The following is an 18,710-nucleotide window of genomic DNA, read 5'->3' on the forward strand; positions in this document are numbered from 1 at the left end:
GAATTATGCAGGCGCTTTCGCGTTGTTACAATGAGTTGTGGTTGTGCCTCTAGGGCTCCCGGGATCCGGCTTATAAAGGCGCACGGATCTAGGGTTTACATGGAGAGTCCTAGCCGGAATACAAGTTGCCTAACTACGGTACAATGTCTTGCCGTGTACGTCAAGGATCCGCCTTCCTCTAAGTACGTGCTGGATCCGGATACTTCATGGGCCATCACGGATCCGGCCTCCTTCGTAGGTCGGTTGAGATCCGGCTTCCTGTTCCTGGGCTGGACTTCATCCTTCAGGATCTACAGCAACTGGGCCGCCCGATGGGCCACATGCCTCATCACCAACTATGGGCCACCCGGGCTTGCCGGATCTAGGCCATGCCGTTGATATACCCATAAAGTATACCCACAACATGTCCCATGAGCTATATATTGCAAAGGTAGGGAATGGAAATTTTAAAGGTAGCACTCAAGCAATTTACTTTGGAATGGCGGAGAAATACCATGTAGTAGGTAGGTATGGTGGACACAAATGGCATAGTGGTTGGCTCAAGGATTTTGGATGCATGAGAAGTATTCCCTCTCGATACAAGGTTTAGGCTAGCAAGGTTATTTGAAACAAACACAAGGATGAACCGGTGCAGCAAAACTCACATAAAAGACATATTGTAAACATTATAAGACTCTACACCGTCTTCCTTGTTGTTCAAAACTCAATACTAGAAATTATCTAGACTTTAGAGAGACCAAATATGCAAACCAAATTTAGCAAGCTCTAGGTGTTTCTTCATTAATGGGTGCAAAGTATATGATGCAAGAGCTTAAACATGAGCACAACAATTGCCAAGTATCAAATTATTCAAGACATTTTAGAATTACTACATGTAGCATTTCCCGATTCCAACCATCTAACAATTAACGAAGAAGATTCAACCTTCGCCATGAATACTATGAGTAAAGCCTAAGGACATATTTGTCCATATGAAACATCGGAGCGTGTCTCTCTCCCACACAATGAATGCTAGGATCCATTTTATTCAAACAAAACAAAACAAAAACAAATCGACGCTCCAAGCAAAGCACATAAGATGTGATGGAATAAAAATATAGTTTCAGGGGAGGAACCTGATAATGTTGTCGATGAAGAAGGGGATGCCTTGGGCATCCCCAAGCTTAGACGCTTGAGTCTTCTTAAAATATGCAGGGGTGAACCACCGGGGCATCCCTAAGCTTAGAGCTTTCACTCTCCTTGATCATATTGCATCATTTCCCTCTCTTGATCCTTGAAAACTTCCTCCACACCAAACTCGAAACAACTCATTAGAGGGTTAGTGTACAATAAAAATTAACATGTTCAGAGGTGACAAAATCATTCTTAACACTTCTGGACATTGCATAAGGCTACTGGACATTAATGTAATAAAGAAATTCATCCAACATAGCAAAAGAGGCAATGCGAAATAAAAGGCAGAATCTTTCAAAACAGAACAGTCCGTAAAGATAGATTTTATTGAGGCACCAGACTTGCTCAAATGAAAATGCCCAAATTGAATGAAAGTTGCGTACATATCTGAGGATCACGCACGTAAATTGGCATATTTTTCTGAGCTACCTACGAGAGAGGCAGGTCGAAATTCGTGACAGCAAAGAAATGCATGCTTGCGCGATAATCCAAATCTAGTATGAACCTTACTATCAAAGACTTTACTTGGCACAATAATGCACAAAACTAAGATAAGGAGAGGTTGCTACAGTAGTAAACAACTTTCAAGACTCAAATATAAAACAAAAATACTGTAGTAAAAACATGGGTTGTCTCCCATAAGCGCTTTTCTTTAACGCATTTTAGCTAGGCGCAGAAAGTGTATATCAAGTGTTATCAAGAGACGAAGTATCGACATCGTAACTTGTTCTAATAATAGAACCAAAAGGTAACTTCATTCTCTTTCTAGGGAAGTGTTCCATACCTTTCTTGAGAGGAAATTGATATTTAATATTACCTTCCTTCATATCAATGGTAGCTCCAACGCTTCGAAGAAAAGGTCTTCTCAATATAATGGGACAAGATCATTGCATTCAATATCCAAGACAACAAAATCAACGGGGACAAGGTTATTGTTAACGGTAATGCGAACATTATCAACTCTCCCCAAAGGTTTCTTTATAGCATTATCGACAAGATTAACATCCAAATAACAATTTTTCAATGGTGGCAAGTCAAGCATATTATAGATTTTCTTAGGCATAACGGAAATACTTGCACCAAGATCACACAAAGCATTACAATCAAAGTTATTGACCTTCATCTTAATGATGGGCTCCCAACCATCCTCTAGCTTTCTAGGAATAGAAGTTTCAAGTTTTAGTTTCTCTTCTCTAGCTTTTATGAGAGCATTTGTAATATGTTTTGTGAAAGCCAAGTTTACAGCACTAGCATTGGGACTCTTAGCAAGTTTTTGTAAGAACTTTATAACTTCAGAGATGTGGAAATCATCAAAATCCAAACCATTATAATCTAAAGCAATGGGATCATCATCCCCAATGTTGGAAAAAATTTCAGCAGTTTTATCACAGGCAATTTCAGCAGTTTTAGCAGTTTCCGACAGTTTTGCAGGCTTTGCATTAGAAGTGGTAACATTGCCAACACCAATTATTTTATCATTGATAGTAGGAGGTGCAGCAACATGTGGAGCATTAACATTGCTAGTGGTGGTGACAGTCCAAACTTTCGCTACATTATTCTTTTTAGCCAGTTTTTCATTTTCTTCTCTTTCCCACCTAGCATGCAATTCAGCCATCAATCTTATATTCTCATTAATTCTAACTTGGATGGCATTTGCTGTAGTAACAATTTTATTTTCAATATCCTTATTAGGCATAACTTTCGATTTCAAAAGATCAACATCAGAGGCAAGACTATCAACCTTAGAAGCGAGAATATCAATTTTATTGAGCTTTTCCTCAACAGATTTGTTAAAAGCAGTTTGTGTACTAATAAATTCTTTAAGCATAGCTTCAATTCCAGGGGGTGTGTTCCTATTATTGTTATAAGGATTCCCATAATAATTAGCATAACCGTTACCATTATTATAAGGATATGACCTATAGTTATTACTAGAATTGTTCCGATAAGCATTGTTGTTGAAATTATTATTTTTAATGAAGTTTACATCAACATGTTCTTCTTGGGCAACCAATGAAGCTAACGGAACATTATTAGGATCAATATTAGTCCTATCATTCACAAGCATAGACATAATAGCATCAATCTTATCACTCAAGGAAGAGGATTCTTCGACAGAATTTACCTTCTTACCTTGTGGAGCTCTTTCCGTGTGCCATTCGGAGTAATTAATCATCATATTATCAAGGAGGTTTGTTGCTTCACCAAGAGTGATGGACATAAAGGTACCTCCAGCAGCTGAATCCAATAGGTTCCGCGAAGAAAAGTTCAGATCCTGCATAAAAGGTTTGGATGATCATCCAAGTAGTCGAGTCCATGGGTTGGGAAATTTTTAACCAAAGATTTCATTCTTTCCCAAGCTTGTGCAACATGCTCATTATCTAATTGTTTAAAATTCATTATGCTACTTCTCAAAGATATAATTTTAGCGAGGGGATAATATCTACCAATAAAAGCATCCTTGCATTTAGTCCATGAATTAATACTATTCTTAGGCGAGAGATAGCAACCAATCTTTAGCTCTTGCTCTTAATGAGAAAGGAAACAATTTTAATTTTATAATGTCACCATCTACATCTTTATACTTTTGCATTTCACACAATTCAACAAAATTATTGAGATGGGCAGCAGCATCATCGGAACTAACACCGAGAAAATTGCTCTCGCATAACAAGATTCGATAAAGCGGGTTTAATTTCAAAGAATTCTGCTGTAGTAGCGAGTGGAGCAATAGGTGTGCATAAGAAATCATTATTATTTGTGGTTGTGAAGTCACACAACTTAGTATTTTCAGGAGTGGCCATTTTAGCAGTAGTAAATAAAGCAAACTAGATAAAATAAATGCAAGTAACTAATTTTTTGTGTGTTTTTGATATAGAGTACAAGACAGTAAATAAAGTAAAGCTAACAACTAATTTTTTTGTGTTTTGATATAATGCAGCAAACAAAGTAGTAAATAAAATAAAGCAAGACAAAAACAAAGTAAAGAGATTGGATTGTGGAGACTCCCCTTGCAGCGTGTCTTGATCTCCCCGGCAACGGCGCCAGAAATTTATTGCTGGCGTGCAGTTGGCGTGGGAGTTAGAAATCTTTGTGGAGTAACTTTTCTTCAGGTCCCCGGCAACGGCACCAGAAATTTTCTTGATGCATGTAGTTGACACGTCCGTTGGAAACCCCAAGAGGAGGGTGTGATGCGCACAACAGCAAGTTTCCCTCAGTAAGAAACCAAGGTTTAATCGAATCAGTAGGAGTCAAGAAGCACGTTGAAGGTTGATGGCGGCGGGATGTAGTGCGGCGCAACACCAGGGATTCTGGCGCCAACGTGGAACCTGCACAACACAACCAAAGTACTTTGCCCCAACGAAACAGTGAGGTTGTCAATCTCACCGGCTTGCTGTAACAAAGGATTAGATTTATAGTGTGGATGATGATTGTTTGCAGAAAACAGTAAAGAACAATAGTAGCAGATTTGTATTTCAGATGTAAAGAATGGACCGGGGTCCACGAGTTCACTAGAGGTGTCTCTCCCATAAGATAGCATGTTGGGTGAACAAATTACAGTCGGGCAATTGACAAATAGAGAGGGCATAACAATGCACATACATGACATGATGAATATTGTGAGATTTAATTGGGCATTACGACAAAGTACATAGACCGCTATCCAGCATGCATCTATGCCTAAAAATTCCACCTTCAGGTTATTATCCGAACCCCTTCCAGTATTAAGTTGCAAAACAACAGACAATTGCATTAAGTATGGTGCGTAATGTAATCAATAACTACATCCTCAAACATAGCATCAATGTTTTATCCCTAGTGGCAACAGTACATCCATAACCTTAGAGGTTTCTGTCACTCCCCCAGATTCACGGAGACATGAACCCACTATCGAGTATAAATACTCCCTCTTGGAGTTAAGAGTAAAAACTTGGCCAGAGCCTCTACTAATAACGGAGAGCATGCAAGATCATAAACAACACATAGGTAATAGATTGATAATCAACATAACATAGTATTCTCTATCCATCGGATCCCGACAAACACAACATATAGAATTACGGATAGATGATCTTGATCATGTTAGGCAGCTCACAAGATCCGACAATGAAGCACATGAGGAGAAGACAACCATCTAGCTACTGCTATGGACCCATAGTCCGGGGGTGAACTACTCACTCATCACTCCGGAGGCGACCATGGCGGTGAAGAGTCCTCCGGGAGATGAATCCCCTCTCCGGCGGGGTGCCGGAGGTGATCTCCAGAATCCCCGAGATGGGATTGGCGGCGGCGGCGTCTCGATAAGGTTTTCCGTATCGTGGCTCTCGGTACTGGGGGTTTCGCGACGAAGGCTTTAAGTAGGCGGAAGGGCAACGCGGGGGCCACACGAGGGCCCCACACGCCAGGGCCGCGCGGCCAAGGGCTGGGCCGCGCCGCCCTGTTGTGGCGGCGCCTCGTGGCCCCACTTCCTTTCCCCTCGGTCTTCCGGAAGCTTCGTGCAAAAATACCACTGGGCGTTTATTTCGTCCAATTCCGAGAATATTTCCTTTGTAGGATTTACTGAAACCAAAAACGAGCATAAAACGACAATCGGCTCTTCGGCATCTCGTTAATAGGTTAGTGCCGGAAAATGCATAAATACGACATATAATGTGTATAAAACATGTAGATATCATCAATAATGTGGCATGGAACATAAGAAATTATCGATACGTCGGAGACGTATCAGCGCACCCGGTACAGCCATACCGCATCTCAGTGGGGACCCGTTTTGGTCAGATGACAATTTAAACGAAGTCAGAAGATCCCGCGGAGCCGCATGGCGTCATTTTATGTGTTATAGTAACCACTCCAAAAGCCTGAATTGGAATACGACAATTTCCTCCGCACCACATATAACATGCCATATGTGCGCGCTAGCTATCTGGGAATCCCTACGGCTTTCTGCGGTGTCCCGCCGAATCCGTTGAAAACTGACCGGATTTGAACTAGGGGTACACTTTCCGTCGCTCAAAAAATTCCGTGAAAAATGTTTTTTTTACACAAAAACAGTAGGGAAAGGCTCCCTACTGTGTCATTTTCTATTAATATAAATGGAATATTTACAATGGGTTTAACATGAGGATACCCTTATTACATACTCATAATGTATCAAGCCATGATTGCATTCCTTCTCTAAGACTAGGCTTAGCTCTATGCATTGTAAGGGTGAAAGTTGCTTTAAATCTAGCCACACATGTCTGCACATTTGGATAGTTTGCATTAAAGATAGCATCATTCCTTTGGTCCCAGATGCTCCAGCAGCCTGCAATCATTATTTCCATGAAAAAGTCCAGGGACAATCTTTGTTGCGCTTCATCTATCTTCTGATATAGGGTCATATCTACATTCCATTCCAAACCAAGTGCCCACCAAAAGCTCTGACTAAATGTGCATTCAAAGAATAGGTGCATGTTTGTTTCCTCTGGACAAACTTCACAGACTATGCAGTCAGAAAATTCCACATAAAAATTCTTGTGTTTCATCATATCCTTAGTATTTAGTCTGCCATTTAATACGAGCCAGAAGAAGAATTTATGTCTAGGGATACTGCAGGATTTCCAAATTGCTGCAATACTGCTTGGTATTTCATGATTACCAATTAGTTCTATGTACACTTTTTTTGTGGAGTATGAACTCCCCCAGTTGAATGACCAGATATCATGATCTCATGTGATTTCCAAGTCCAAGAATTCCTGTTTCAAATCTGATTTTTGGCAAATGAGTGTAAGTGAGGATATGTATCATGTTTGATGGAACTATTCCAGTTATCTTTCCAAAGCACTACTGACTTTCCACTTTGGATGTCCACTGTTGTTTTTAGGTCTATAACACATCACTTTATGTGCTAATTTTTTACCGTTTAGCGTGTTGGTGAATGGTGCACCAGCGCGCCCGATACGGCCATTTCGCATCTCCCGAGGGGACCGTTTTGGCCAGATGGCAAACTAAACGTTATATTTGGATTCCTTTATTTTTTTTTAGGTTCAAACGATAATATGGATGTTATATTTAGATTCCTTTCATTTTTCTGATCGATTTAGACATATTATTTGTGAAATTTCAATTTTACGATTTAAAGATATTAATTATTCCATATTAAATAGAAAAAGACCAAAAAAATAAAATCATTTTATTGTTATTTGAATTCAATACTATTACTACTTATATATTCATTGTTGTTTAGTTAAGTAATTATTTGGAATTCAAAAATAAAGAGGTGTGACATCATGGTCCAATGGTTAATAGGGTTGATATGCTATTATTATCAGTAAGGTGTCATTTTTTAATGGAAGCTCATCCGAATGGAACCAAAAAATTAAGCGTGCTGAGGTTGGAGTAGTGTGAGGATGGGTGGCCGACTGGAAAGTTTAACCATAAATGTAATTTGATCTAAGATTAAGCGTACTTAGAGTTAAAAGTGTATTGGGTGAAAGATAAACAAGTAAAAAAATGGTGTAAAATAAATTAAATTTGAAAAAATTTAAAACTCTATGCCGACGGTTTTGCCATCGGCATATCAAAAAAATATTTTTTTTTTTTAAAGGAAATTTAAATTTTTAAAGTTAGTATGCCTATGGTTTTGCCATCGGTGTAGCGTGCTACACCGTGGGCCGGGCTACGTCGACGACAATAGTGGCTCCGCCGAGGAGCTATGCCGAGGGCTGCCTCGGCGTAGTCTACACCGACGGCCAAAACAGGGAACCCTCGACGTAGTCTACACCGACGGCCAAACAGGCTACCGGTCCTCGGCATATCAGCCCATTCATGTAGTGCGTTGGGCCTTATGTTCTAAAAAATAGTAAAATAGTGACGCTAGCAACATGAAATGCAAGGTTAGCAGGACTGCAGGATTGGCACATGATCGAACCATGGTGAATTGGTAATATCGCGGTTACATATAAAAGCAGCCGTAAAGGCAAATCAAAAGCGTCCATGCAAGATTTCCACCATGCCAACATACCGGAGCATACACAACTAGTAGAACATAGTGGAGTATATACAACTAGGAACACAGACTGATTACACGGCAGCGCCGCTACCCTGCTTGATCCCTGGCCTGGAACACCCGAAAACAAAAAGAGCCACCATCCTCCAGCATACAATGATTAATGCAGTCACCAGATCAGACCTACTACTGCTAACCTAATAGTCGAACACACATGACAACACCTACAAACTCGGCTATGGCGCGGCATGGCGGCACCACTAAGTACACTGCTTGACCCCTGGCCCTGGCGCACCCAAAAACAAATGATCCACCCAGCAGGAATGCAGGATACAGGGATTCAGCAGCTACACCTAATAACCAGCATACAAAGGTAAGCTGTCGAGCAGCAGCGAAATTAACTTAAGCTTGATGACCCACGCATCGATCAGAGATAGATATACACGGTGACGGTGATGCTGCCCGAGGAGCCCCAGAAAGCATCCGGCACGAACAGGAAGCGTTCGGGCTGGTAGCCGTTGCCGTCCCATCGGCGCACGCACGCCGTCAGTGAGAGCCACCCAAGCTCGTCGCCCCTCACCCACATCTCGTACCTAATCCCCTCCGCCTCTTCTTCGTCGGGACCGGGACGCGGGCGCACACGAACCAGAGACAGCGAGCTCCCCGTCGGGATGTCGCCGCCGTTTAGCAGCAAGAAGAGCCTCTTTCCGTCAGGGTGGAGGAGCGCGTGGCAGGGGCCGCAGGGCGAGTCCTTCTGGAGGGTCACCCTCGTGCCCCGGTCGTCGGTGTCGTCGACTTCCGTCGCGTGACCGCCCACGATGTGCTCGTCCAGGATGTGGTCGTAGAGCCGGACGCCGTCGTAGGTGCAGCCGTCCAAGGGGCAGCTGTACGGCGCGTATGGGCACGCCCCTTCCTCGTGCGCCCTCAGCTCCGTGAACTTGACCACCTCGCAGCAGCCGTACTTTCTGTACTTGCAGGGCCTGGTCATGCCCGCAAGGATCTTCTCCATCGCCCGGCAACGGGAGTCGCCGATGGGCTCATTGCAAGAGGGGCACCTCCGGTTCATGCTTCTGCAGCAGTTGGCGCACACAGCGTGCCCGTTCTTGCACTGCTCACCAATCATTTCAGAGAAAAATTTCAAATAGCACTAGTATTAGTAGATTACACCGACCCCTTACTAGTGCGCAAAATTAAATATAATCATGCTGGAATGCAGGATTTCTTTAGGTGCTTACCATGTATACGTGCGAATCAAACGGTAAATTGCAGATCGGACACTCAAGAGTATCCATGTCGTGAGTAAAAACATTGAAAGCTTCTACCTCCTCTGTATGCCCTCCCTTAGTGCCTTTCGCCTCCTTCCGCGGCGTCCCCAGGTTCCGTGCTGGTGCGCTGCTAGCCCTCGCTCTTTTTGCTGCGCTCATGGCGCGCTTATTGGCAGACCTCTTCTGCATCACCGGATCACCTGCGCCTAGCTAGCCTGGCAAAAAGCAAGCAGCGAGTTTCAGTAACTTGAACACCCAAACAACATAGTAGAAAAAGCAAGATCACTACTACTTTTTCGAGATTGAGAGGCAGCATTACAGTAAGAGCTCATCCTCACCTGAAAGTTTGAGATGAAGCGATCACAGTTCACAGGAAGGAGGAAGCCGTGCGTTGTGGTGGCAATGGTATGGGCAGCGTCGGCCGGCCACTCGCGGGTTTTCATAGGCAAGCACGAGAGCACCAGATGGCCAACGTGCCCACACGGCAGAGAACTGCAAGAAACAAGTGGACACGTGAACGCCTCGCTGAAGGACCAAACGCCACGCTCACCAGCAGACCGACACCCGGCACGCTGAGAAGGATTGCTGCGGACAAGTGTGCGCACACGAGGCTGAGGCCCTGTTGGATTATCAATTTCCAAAGAAAATGGAATATATTTAGTTGGTGAACTTTATTCAGCGATAGTTTAATCATCTTCTGCCGCTTGGTCTCACAATGATTTCAATGGTCGACAGTCGGATTGTACTTACTATTTGTTGGGTTGGACAACAATATTCATAATCGACCTCAGTTCTCATGACCTGCGACGGTAATACACATAAAAAATGCCTGCAAACAAAGTAACCGGATGTAAAGAAACATACTGCACAAAGAACCTCAATCTGTTTTCAAAATTTATGTGCTCTTTCGCCTAGATCCGCCATCGGCGCGGCTGCCTGGTCACCCAAAGGTATGTAGGGAGGTGACACGGTGCACCTCTACCGTCGGAGGAGGACGGGCGGCTGCGTGAGGGTCTGTCGATCTGCCTAATAAAGATGACTGTCTTAGGATTACTCTTGTGCGAAGATGGAGAGCTTCCTGAGGCTGATCCTTCTTGATCTGGCCGGCGTGGTGAGTTCTGGAGGTTCCGCCGGTGAATGTAACGGTGAACTTTATGTCTGGAGTTTGTTGAATCGGGTGGTAATCGGTCGTGCGCATCCATCCTTTTATTCCGAATGTTTGGTTCTGGAGGGAGCGGCGCGAAGGTCTGTTCTTTCTCGCTATTAGGTGACCTTTTGGTCCATGATGAAGTAGAGGCGGAGAATATGATGAAGATCGGATTGGAGGACTAGCAGTGGAGGTTCAAGTTTATGCGTTGTTGGGAGACTTGCTTGGTGTTCTAGTTTTCGCAACAACAATATGTAAGTAGGGACGGCAGCACAAGTGAAGTTCAGAGTCTTACCTTTCAGGGTGAAAATCTAAGGTTTGGCCTTAATTGGTTGTGCCTAGCAATGATCTTGTTAAAAGCATTATTTTGAGAGCGGGGACTATGTTCAAGGTGAAAACCTAAGATCTTTGCTGGGCGACGACAACGCTTGTGCATTGATTCCTTTATGGAGCTGTCGCTTTTGGAGAGTCCAGAGTTCAGGTGTTGTTTTGGTGGTGGATGTATTTTTGCTACTAGGGCTGGAATACTGTAGCGAGATTTTATTTTCTTAGTTTATTTTTCTTCCATTGGTTGTGTGCATCCGTACTGCCATTAGGGTATTGCGTTGTTGCAGAGGCTGTGTGTAATTGTATCTCTCGATATTAATCTATTCCCTTTATCGAAAAAACTAACAAGAATACTAAAATACGGTTTCATATAATATTAAGTCTGCAAGTCTTATAAAATAGATACAAATGGTGTTCAAAATGACACCATGTGGGCTAAAGAGAATAAGAAACAACTTGAACATAGCCAAAAAAGATTGTCCTCGAAGTGTTAAAAATGTTAATATATGGGATTCCCTGAATAATGTAAATGTCTCAGTTAATAACTTACAGTTTAATTAATTTTGTCGTACTAACATGGGCTGATAAAAGGTCTAGAAATCTAGGGTAGGAAACAAATGCAAAGGCTGAGGGTCAAGGACCTGTTCGGTTCCTCGCACCCTTTTTCGCATAGGTGGAGATCTTCTACATAAAGTCATGATGGACTGGGCCAAGTACAAAATCATGTTCTGCATCTAGTTTGGATGCCAAGAAACCCATTTACGCATTTTTGGAGAAAAAATGCACGACAATTAGTCGGATGTTTCATGGTCAACTATCCATGGTTTCTTGAGCCGAGCAGTGCCTCACCTCCACACTTAGCTCATCCTGGCTCAATCAGGACTCCTCTGAGCTAGAACCAAAACCACAATGCTCACTGGGCCCCGCAGGCTACCGGTTTGCTTTCATCGGTGATCATGTTCCCTCCATCAATCTTGAATCCGATGAAGAGTTCGGCATCGGCGAGGCTCTAGCCTGGTCTAGGGATGACTTTCAGGCCATTGAGAAGGCCATACATACCACATAGTAGTAATAGCTCTCGGAATCTTTGTTAGCTTCTGCGGCCGACGCAAAAGCATTGCGGGATAGAGTGGCCGCAAAGTACGAAGAGGACATGTCTACCGCTTAGGTCGAGTCGGTGGTAAACCAAAAGGTGCAGAGCAAGGGCTTGGCGCCAATGAAGGTGCACAGTAAGGGAAATACGGCAATAAAGGTGCATGACAAGGACAAGTACCCAACGGACCCAATCGAGGTTTCCGACAATGATGACGATGACAACGTTGACGCGCACGGTTGTGGAGTTAGAATAGTTGTTGTTACTATTGTGTAATTATGTCTGAGAAGTCAGTTAAGAATTAGTTATAGTAGTTGTTCCGTTTTATGCTGCTTAACTGTGGAAAGTTTGAATGTGTTTTATGCAATTTTTTAAATTAAAAGTGTGCTTCACACAATTAGAACCTCTGCCTCAAGCTTCTGCTTCTACCATTAACTCCCTCTATCTCTGCCTCACACTCTGCATTCTGAGAACAAATAACGCTAAGTGAAGTGAGCTTCAGAGTGAAAACACCGTAACAACATGGGCATGACATAGATCCTTCCAAGTGCCACCGTAAGGTCAATCTAAGAAGAAGTAGGAGTAGGTAGCATTGAGAGTCGTGAGATGTAACGGTCACTAAAACCATTAATTGCGCAGGGTAGCGTGTTGTTGTTTTGTCGAACAATTTGTGTCATTACTAGAGTGTGCTCTACACGCAAACTGGCACATCACGCGGGCACATAGCACGCTCTTGGACACCAAATCACCAAATTCCACGACTCCCTTCATGATATTGGGCCCCAGTTTTGCACATAGGTGCATCTTGGTATATAAAACAAAAGTGGTGAACATTGTTTCCAATTTTTAGTCATATAATTTTTTTAAACCATTTTAGTTGTGCTAAATGGTTTTTTTTTTGTGTGAAGCAACTAAATAAAATATTGGGAAAAATAGTGACACTCCAATCTTCAAAAATATTAGATCAGTCGAGAAGGAAAAAATCCCATGTGTCTTTATTTTTCTCGATTTCTAACTAGTTTCCCCGTTTAAATCATTTCCAGGGGATTTTTTGAAACTAATTTAAATTTAAACTGCATCTATGCTTAACTGTACAGAGTTTTGGCAAAAATCATTTTAATGTACCCAAGTTGGGTTCTATGTAGTATCCATCCACAAAGAAAGTTGAAATATCCAATCATTTGCTATGAGTGCACATGCCGTTAATGTTGACCACAATTTGAAAAAAAGTCAAAGAAATTTTAGAATTATGAGAAAAATGTAAAACCAACGCAAATAGGCCCTTATGTGATCTTGTTTCTAGGGAACAAAATACAAAACCGAAGTTAAGATAACTAGTTTTAAAAGTCAATCTTGAGTTGACTTTTGTTTATATTCACACCTTCGTTTTGGCATATGTCTATCCTATATAAGAAGCCTGAACACCTCCACCCTCTCTGGCCTCTCTTTCCTAGCACCTCTCATTCGCTTCTTTCCTCCTTTTCTACTGTCTCAGTTTGGTACTCCCTTTTGTCTCTGCCATGCTCACCTATTTCCCACCTTCGGTTTGGCTCTCTCTGGCCGTTGCCACCGAGAACCGGGGCGGGCTGAGCGAGCGAGAGGCATAAGGAGGTAGCCAAATTGGGACCAGGGGAGGACCGAATGGGGCCGAAGAGGTGACCACTGCACCGTACCCATCCTTGAGCTTATTCCATTAGCCAACACTTGTTAATGTCCTCCCCGGTCATTCTGGGAGCGGCCTGACAAGTGTTGGACGTGGAATAAGCTCTGGATTGTGCAGAATGGAGCAACGACAAGCTTTGGCTAGCTCCGGTGATTGATGTGCTGAGTACGATGGCACTCCTTCGGCTTGCACCAGCGTTCTTACTCGTCGCTAGGTGGTTCACTGACCTATTTGTATTTTTTTTGGAAGCTATTTTTAGTGCTTTTGATGGCTATTAATACATCGGGAATAGTCGAGTTTAATTAATGGTGGTTGGCAAGTTCGCGGAGAAAATACCTAGGACGGTTGGATTTATTGTGTAGGCTGGTAGCACATCCTGCTTCACTTACTAGTTAACTAACTTGAAATAGAGTTCAATTAAGGGATGGTGGATGGAAAGTTTCTGCGGAGAACGCATCGAGACAGTTGGATTTTACAGTATATATGTTGGTAGCAAATCCATACTTCATCTACGAGCTTAATTAACTAGAATTGGGTTCAACGATGGGATGGTGGATGGCAAGTTCGTGCAAATAATGCACCCAAGACGGTTGGCAAATTCCTGCTTCAATTTTGAGTTAAAATAATTTTAAATGGAGTTTAATTTTAATTAACCGTGGATGGAAAGTTTCTAGAGAGAATCCACAAGAGACAATTTGATTTTACAAGTCTACGGTGGATGGTAAATCCGTGCTCCACTTTCGAATTTAATTAAATTTCAATATAGTTTGATTAACTCAAAATGTATTTTTGTTAATGGTGGATGACAAGTTCCTGGAGATAACAGCGTACGGTTCTATTGGTTTTCGAAAAAAAATTAAATCTTTTTTTTTTGAGAATTTCTCTGCATTCATATCACAGAAAGATACAAATTTGTTGACCCTTACAAGCACAGAGAAACACAAACACAAAGGACCAAGAACACCTAGAACACCCTAAGACCACCATAACCCATGAAGATCTCCGGAGCCTTGTGTCATCATCCCATAAACTTGAGAGAAGACCCATGCAGCAGAAAGAACTACAACCAAGCGCAAGCAGGTCATCATCTTCGACCACGGTGTAATTGCCACCACGCTGCTTCCTCCTTCCTTGACACCAGCGCCGAGAAGGCATGGACACCAATCCAATACGCCTGCAGCAGCCGTCGCCATCTTTGGCTTTGAGTACCACGAAAAGTGTCCCTTCCGGAAGGAAGGGAACTCGAGTCAACCGACCGGTCCAGCACCGCGGCCGGGCCATCCGCCCGGGCAAACCAGGAACTCCCTCCAGCATCAGTGCCGAGGAAGAAGAAGAACAACAGAAGCAAATCATACCGACAAGGAGGAAGAAGGGTCTTTCTCCGACCATCTGGCCGATTTTGGCGTCGCCACGTCGAACCGCCTCCTCCCCTCGCCACCAAGGCCGGCCGGAAGAAGCTGCAAAACGTGACAGCCGCAAGCCACCAGAAGAACACAAACCCTAAAAAGGAAGGCAGTGGCGCCATCTCCTTCCTCTCCCTCGCCACCACGGCCGGCCGAGGAGAAGGCAACAGCATCAGCACTCCTCCGACTCCAGAACAGACTCCGCAAACTCCACGGCAGGATCGAAATTCGATCGTGCCCGGGGAATCCACCCTCCCCCGATCCGCAGATCTGAGAGGAAACCAGGCCAGCAGCTCGCCGACGCTGCCACAAGTGGCCTTGCCGAGATGGGGATCGAGCTCCAGCATCCTTATACCGACGCGACGTCGCCTCCACCATCTCGACGCCGTCCCAGAACACCATGCGAAGACTAGGTTGGGCGCTTCCCGGCGCAGCAGAGGAAGACCCCCCGCCGCCGCCACGCCACCGAGGCTTTGCCCGGCGGCGCCACCAATTTGATATTGGATTGGAAACTGCTTAGCCGTAGTGTAAAGTGCCGAGGTGAGACTAAGGGCTCTTTGTTTGAGCTTTTAGGTGCACTCAACAACGATTAGGCCGGCCCATCATGTGCACTACAGTCAGGATTAACGGTCAAAAGATATGTTGCTAGACGGAAATCGTGGGTATTAGCGAGGCTAAGCTAGAACGTGAAGGGCAAAAACAATGTCTTACTCTCTCGTCCCTATCTTCTTCTACAGTATCCAGAGAGGCGATCGGAGGGCGAAAGCCAAGGTCTGACATTAACTGGTTGTGCATGGCAATGACCTTGTTGGAGGCATTGTTTTGAGAGCGGGGACTATCTTCAGGGTGAAAACCTAAGATCTTTGATCGGCCGACGACGGCGCTGGTGTACTGTTTCCTTCTTGGAGGCATCGCTTTTGGGAAGTCTGTATTTCAGGTGTTTTCTTGATGGTGGATGTACTACTGTTGCTAGGCCTAGGATACTGTGTCAGGACTTTTATATCTTAGTTTTCTTTTCTCTTTTTAGCGGTGTGCATTCGTACTGCCATTAGGGTGGTGCGTTGTTGCAGAGGCTGGGTGTAATTGGTATCTTTTGATATTAATATATTCTCTTTATCGAAAAAACTAGTGGTAGGTGTCTCTAGAATGTGCAAAGTTAGACAATATCTTACGATATATCGAAAAAGTGGCTACTTTCACCCAAATGGCAATCATATATGTCAATAACATTCAATCTTCACGAGGAAGGATTACCTTCTACCTCTTGTCGCTCCAAGCCCTTTGCACGAGTTCAGTGATGGTTGCCAAGTCCGTGAGCATGATCCGCTTCTCAGCCATGATCTTGGCTTCGGCCCCTTGGACTTGACATCAGCATACATGAGCCTTGCCTTGGCCTCGGCCTCGATGATCTTAGACTTAGCAAGGGCCTCTTCCACCTCAAGAGCTCTCACTTGAAGATCAACAAAACTCTTTCTGGTTGCCTCTTTCTCTTTGCGCCGCCTCTCTTCCCTCTTAGCGATGGCCTCTTCCTTCTTGACCATCAAATACCTCAAGGTCTCTTGGAACGCCATTGAGGAAGCTTGACGGAGCTCATGGACGATGCGTCGGTGGCCAAAGGGAGCACCGCCCCATGGACGAAGGCCACGTTTAGCGCCTCCTGCAGTGGCGGTGGCCGTGGCAGGCGTGCACTGGTAGGAAAAGCTTCATCAGTGGCGCACGAAAACAGCTTCATCAGTGGCGCACGAAAACATGATTCTGTGGCACACGGGCAGTGCGCCACAGAAACTTCGCCACAAAAATAGGGTTTCTGTGGCGCACCGTACCATGCGCCACAGAATTAAGGTGTTCTGTGGCGCATACGGTCCAGCTGCGCCACAGAAATAGGTGCGCCACTGAATTCTATTTTGGTGCGCCACAGAACAATGTACAGGTATACTCGATTTTGTGCTCCCTGGTGTATTATACAGGTTTTATACAGGTTTTGTACACAGTATACAGGTATAATATAGACAGATAGACAGATATAATATGGACACATATAACATAGCAACATTATACATCATCATCACAGTACTTAGAGCCCGATCGAGATACATATATAGTGGCAAGTGTCAAATGTTTTGCATACAACTCTTAATTCATACAAAATTCACAATTTCGAGATACAAAGTAGTCTTTCCTCCTTTGCTCCCTCCTCTCTACCCAACAGGCTCGCTTGCATCGGGGTCTTCATCCGGTTCCTACTATGATTAAAATGGAAGAAAGTGAGACCAACAAGTCCGATGCACAAGAGAAATGGAATAAATGCCTCATACATTGTTGGTCAACACAAATATTAACATTCAGGGATGGCGTAAGTGAGACCAAGTCCGATGCACAAGAGATTGATATTTGTGCTATCTTACCAGGCTCACTTACGCCACCCAGAGTGTACCGGTGACCAAACATTTTAATCATCGGCATTTTGAAAATACCAAAGCAAATGGAATGACAAAATGGAATAAGTGCCTCATACATTGTTGGTCAACACAAATACTATGGTCAGAAACCATAGTTGCAGTATACGCCGCAGTATACTTTGCAGAAGAGCCCCCTTTCCCCGGCCGCCGTTCCGTGAACGGGTTCTTGACGAGACAACAACGCCGATCTGCCTCTCTGGCGCAGAACCACGGCAGTCCCAGCCGCCTCCCTTGTGGCCGCGTCTCCTGCGCTCTTCTCCATGGCCGGACCACGATTTGACTCACCGGGGGAATAATGATAATCGCCATCACCACTATCGCCAGACTCCACAGGTGCATAGCAGTTTGCAGAAGATGCCACTTTTCTTCCCTCGCCGTGAAGTGAACGAGTCATTGATGCTGAAAGTATAGAGATGGTAAACCTAGAGGGCGGGTGAATAGGTTTCTACAGATTTTAATTCTTTCTTTGCAATATTAGGCTTTGCGGAATATAAAGGTGAGCCTAATGCAAACTAGGTGAAGCAACCTATATGAGGATACAACTAACTCGAGCACGAAGGCTCTCACAGAGCGATTAAATCACAAGTAAGGAGTTCGGTTAGAGATAACCGATAGCACGCGGAGACGAGGATGTATTCCCGTGTTCCCTTGCTTTGCAACAAGGTACGTCACGTTTGGAGGAGTGGAGGTCCCACGAAGGATTCCCCGCGCCACGAAGGCTCACCCTATTCTCCGGAGCCTATCCCACGAAGGAATAGCTCACTCACTTGTGGTAGACTTTGAGGTAGCCTCCAAACCTTCACAATCTTGCCCGGAGCAAATCCACAGCCCGGATGCTTCCGGACTCCTCTTGCCCACCTAGGGTTTCCAAGGAACCCTAGGAAGCAAGATTCTCAATGAATACAAGGGGGAATGAGATTTGGCTTGGTAGAACGGTAAATCGGGTCCTCCTCTAACGATTCCCCGGAGGGATTTGAGTTTGGGTGGAGGAGGAGGGAGATCTGAGGCTTTTGGTGTTTCTAGCAATGGAGTAAGAGAGAGAGAGCTCAAGAACAGCTTGTAGTATAGTGCCTAACTGTTCAGAGGTAGGAGAAGGCCTATTTATAGTGTTCTTCGAAATATGGCCGTTGGTCACTTCCACCTCAGCATTTTCCTCGAGAAACCCGGTTGACCGGGCCACAGACCGGACGGC

Source organism: Lolium rigidum, chromosome 3 (genome assembly GCF_022539505.1).
Source record: "Lolium rigidum isolate FL_2022 chromosome 3, APGP_CSIRO_Lrig_0.1, whole genome shotgun sequence".
NCBI lineage: Eukaryota > Viridiplantae > Streptophyta > Magnoliopsida > Poales > Poaceae > Lolium > Lolium rigidum.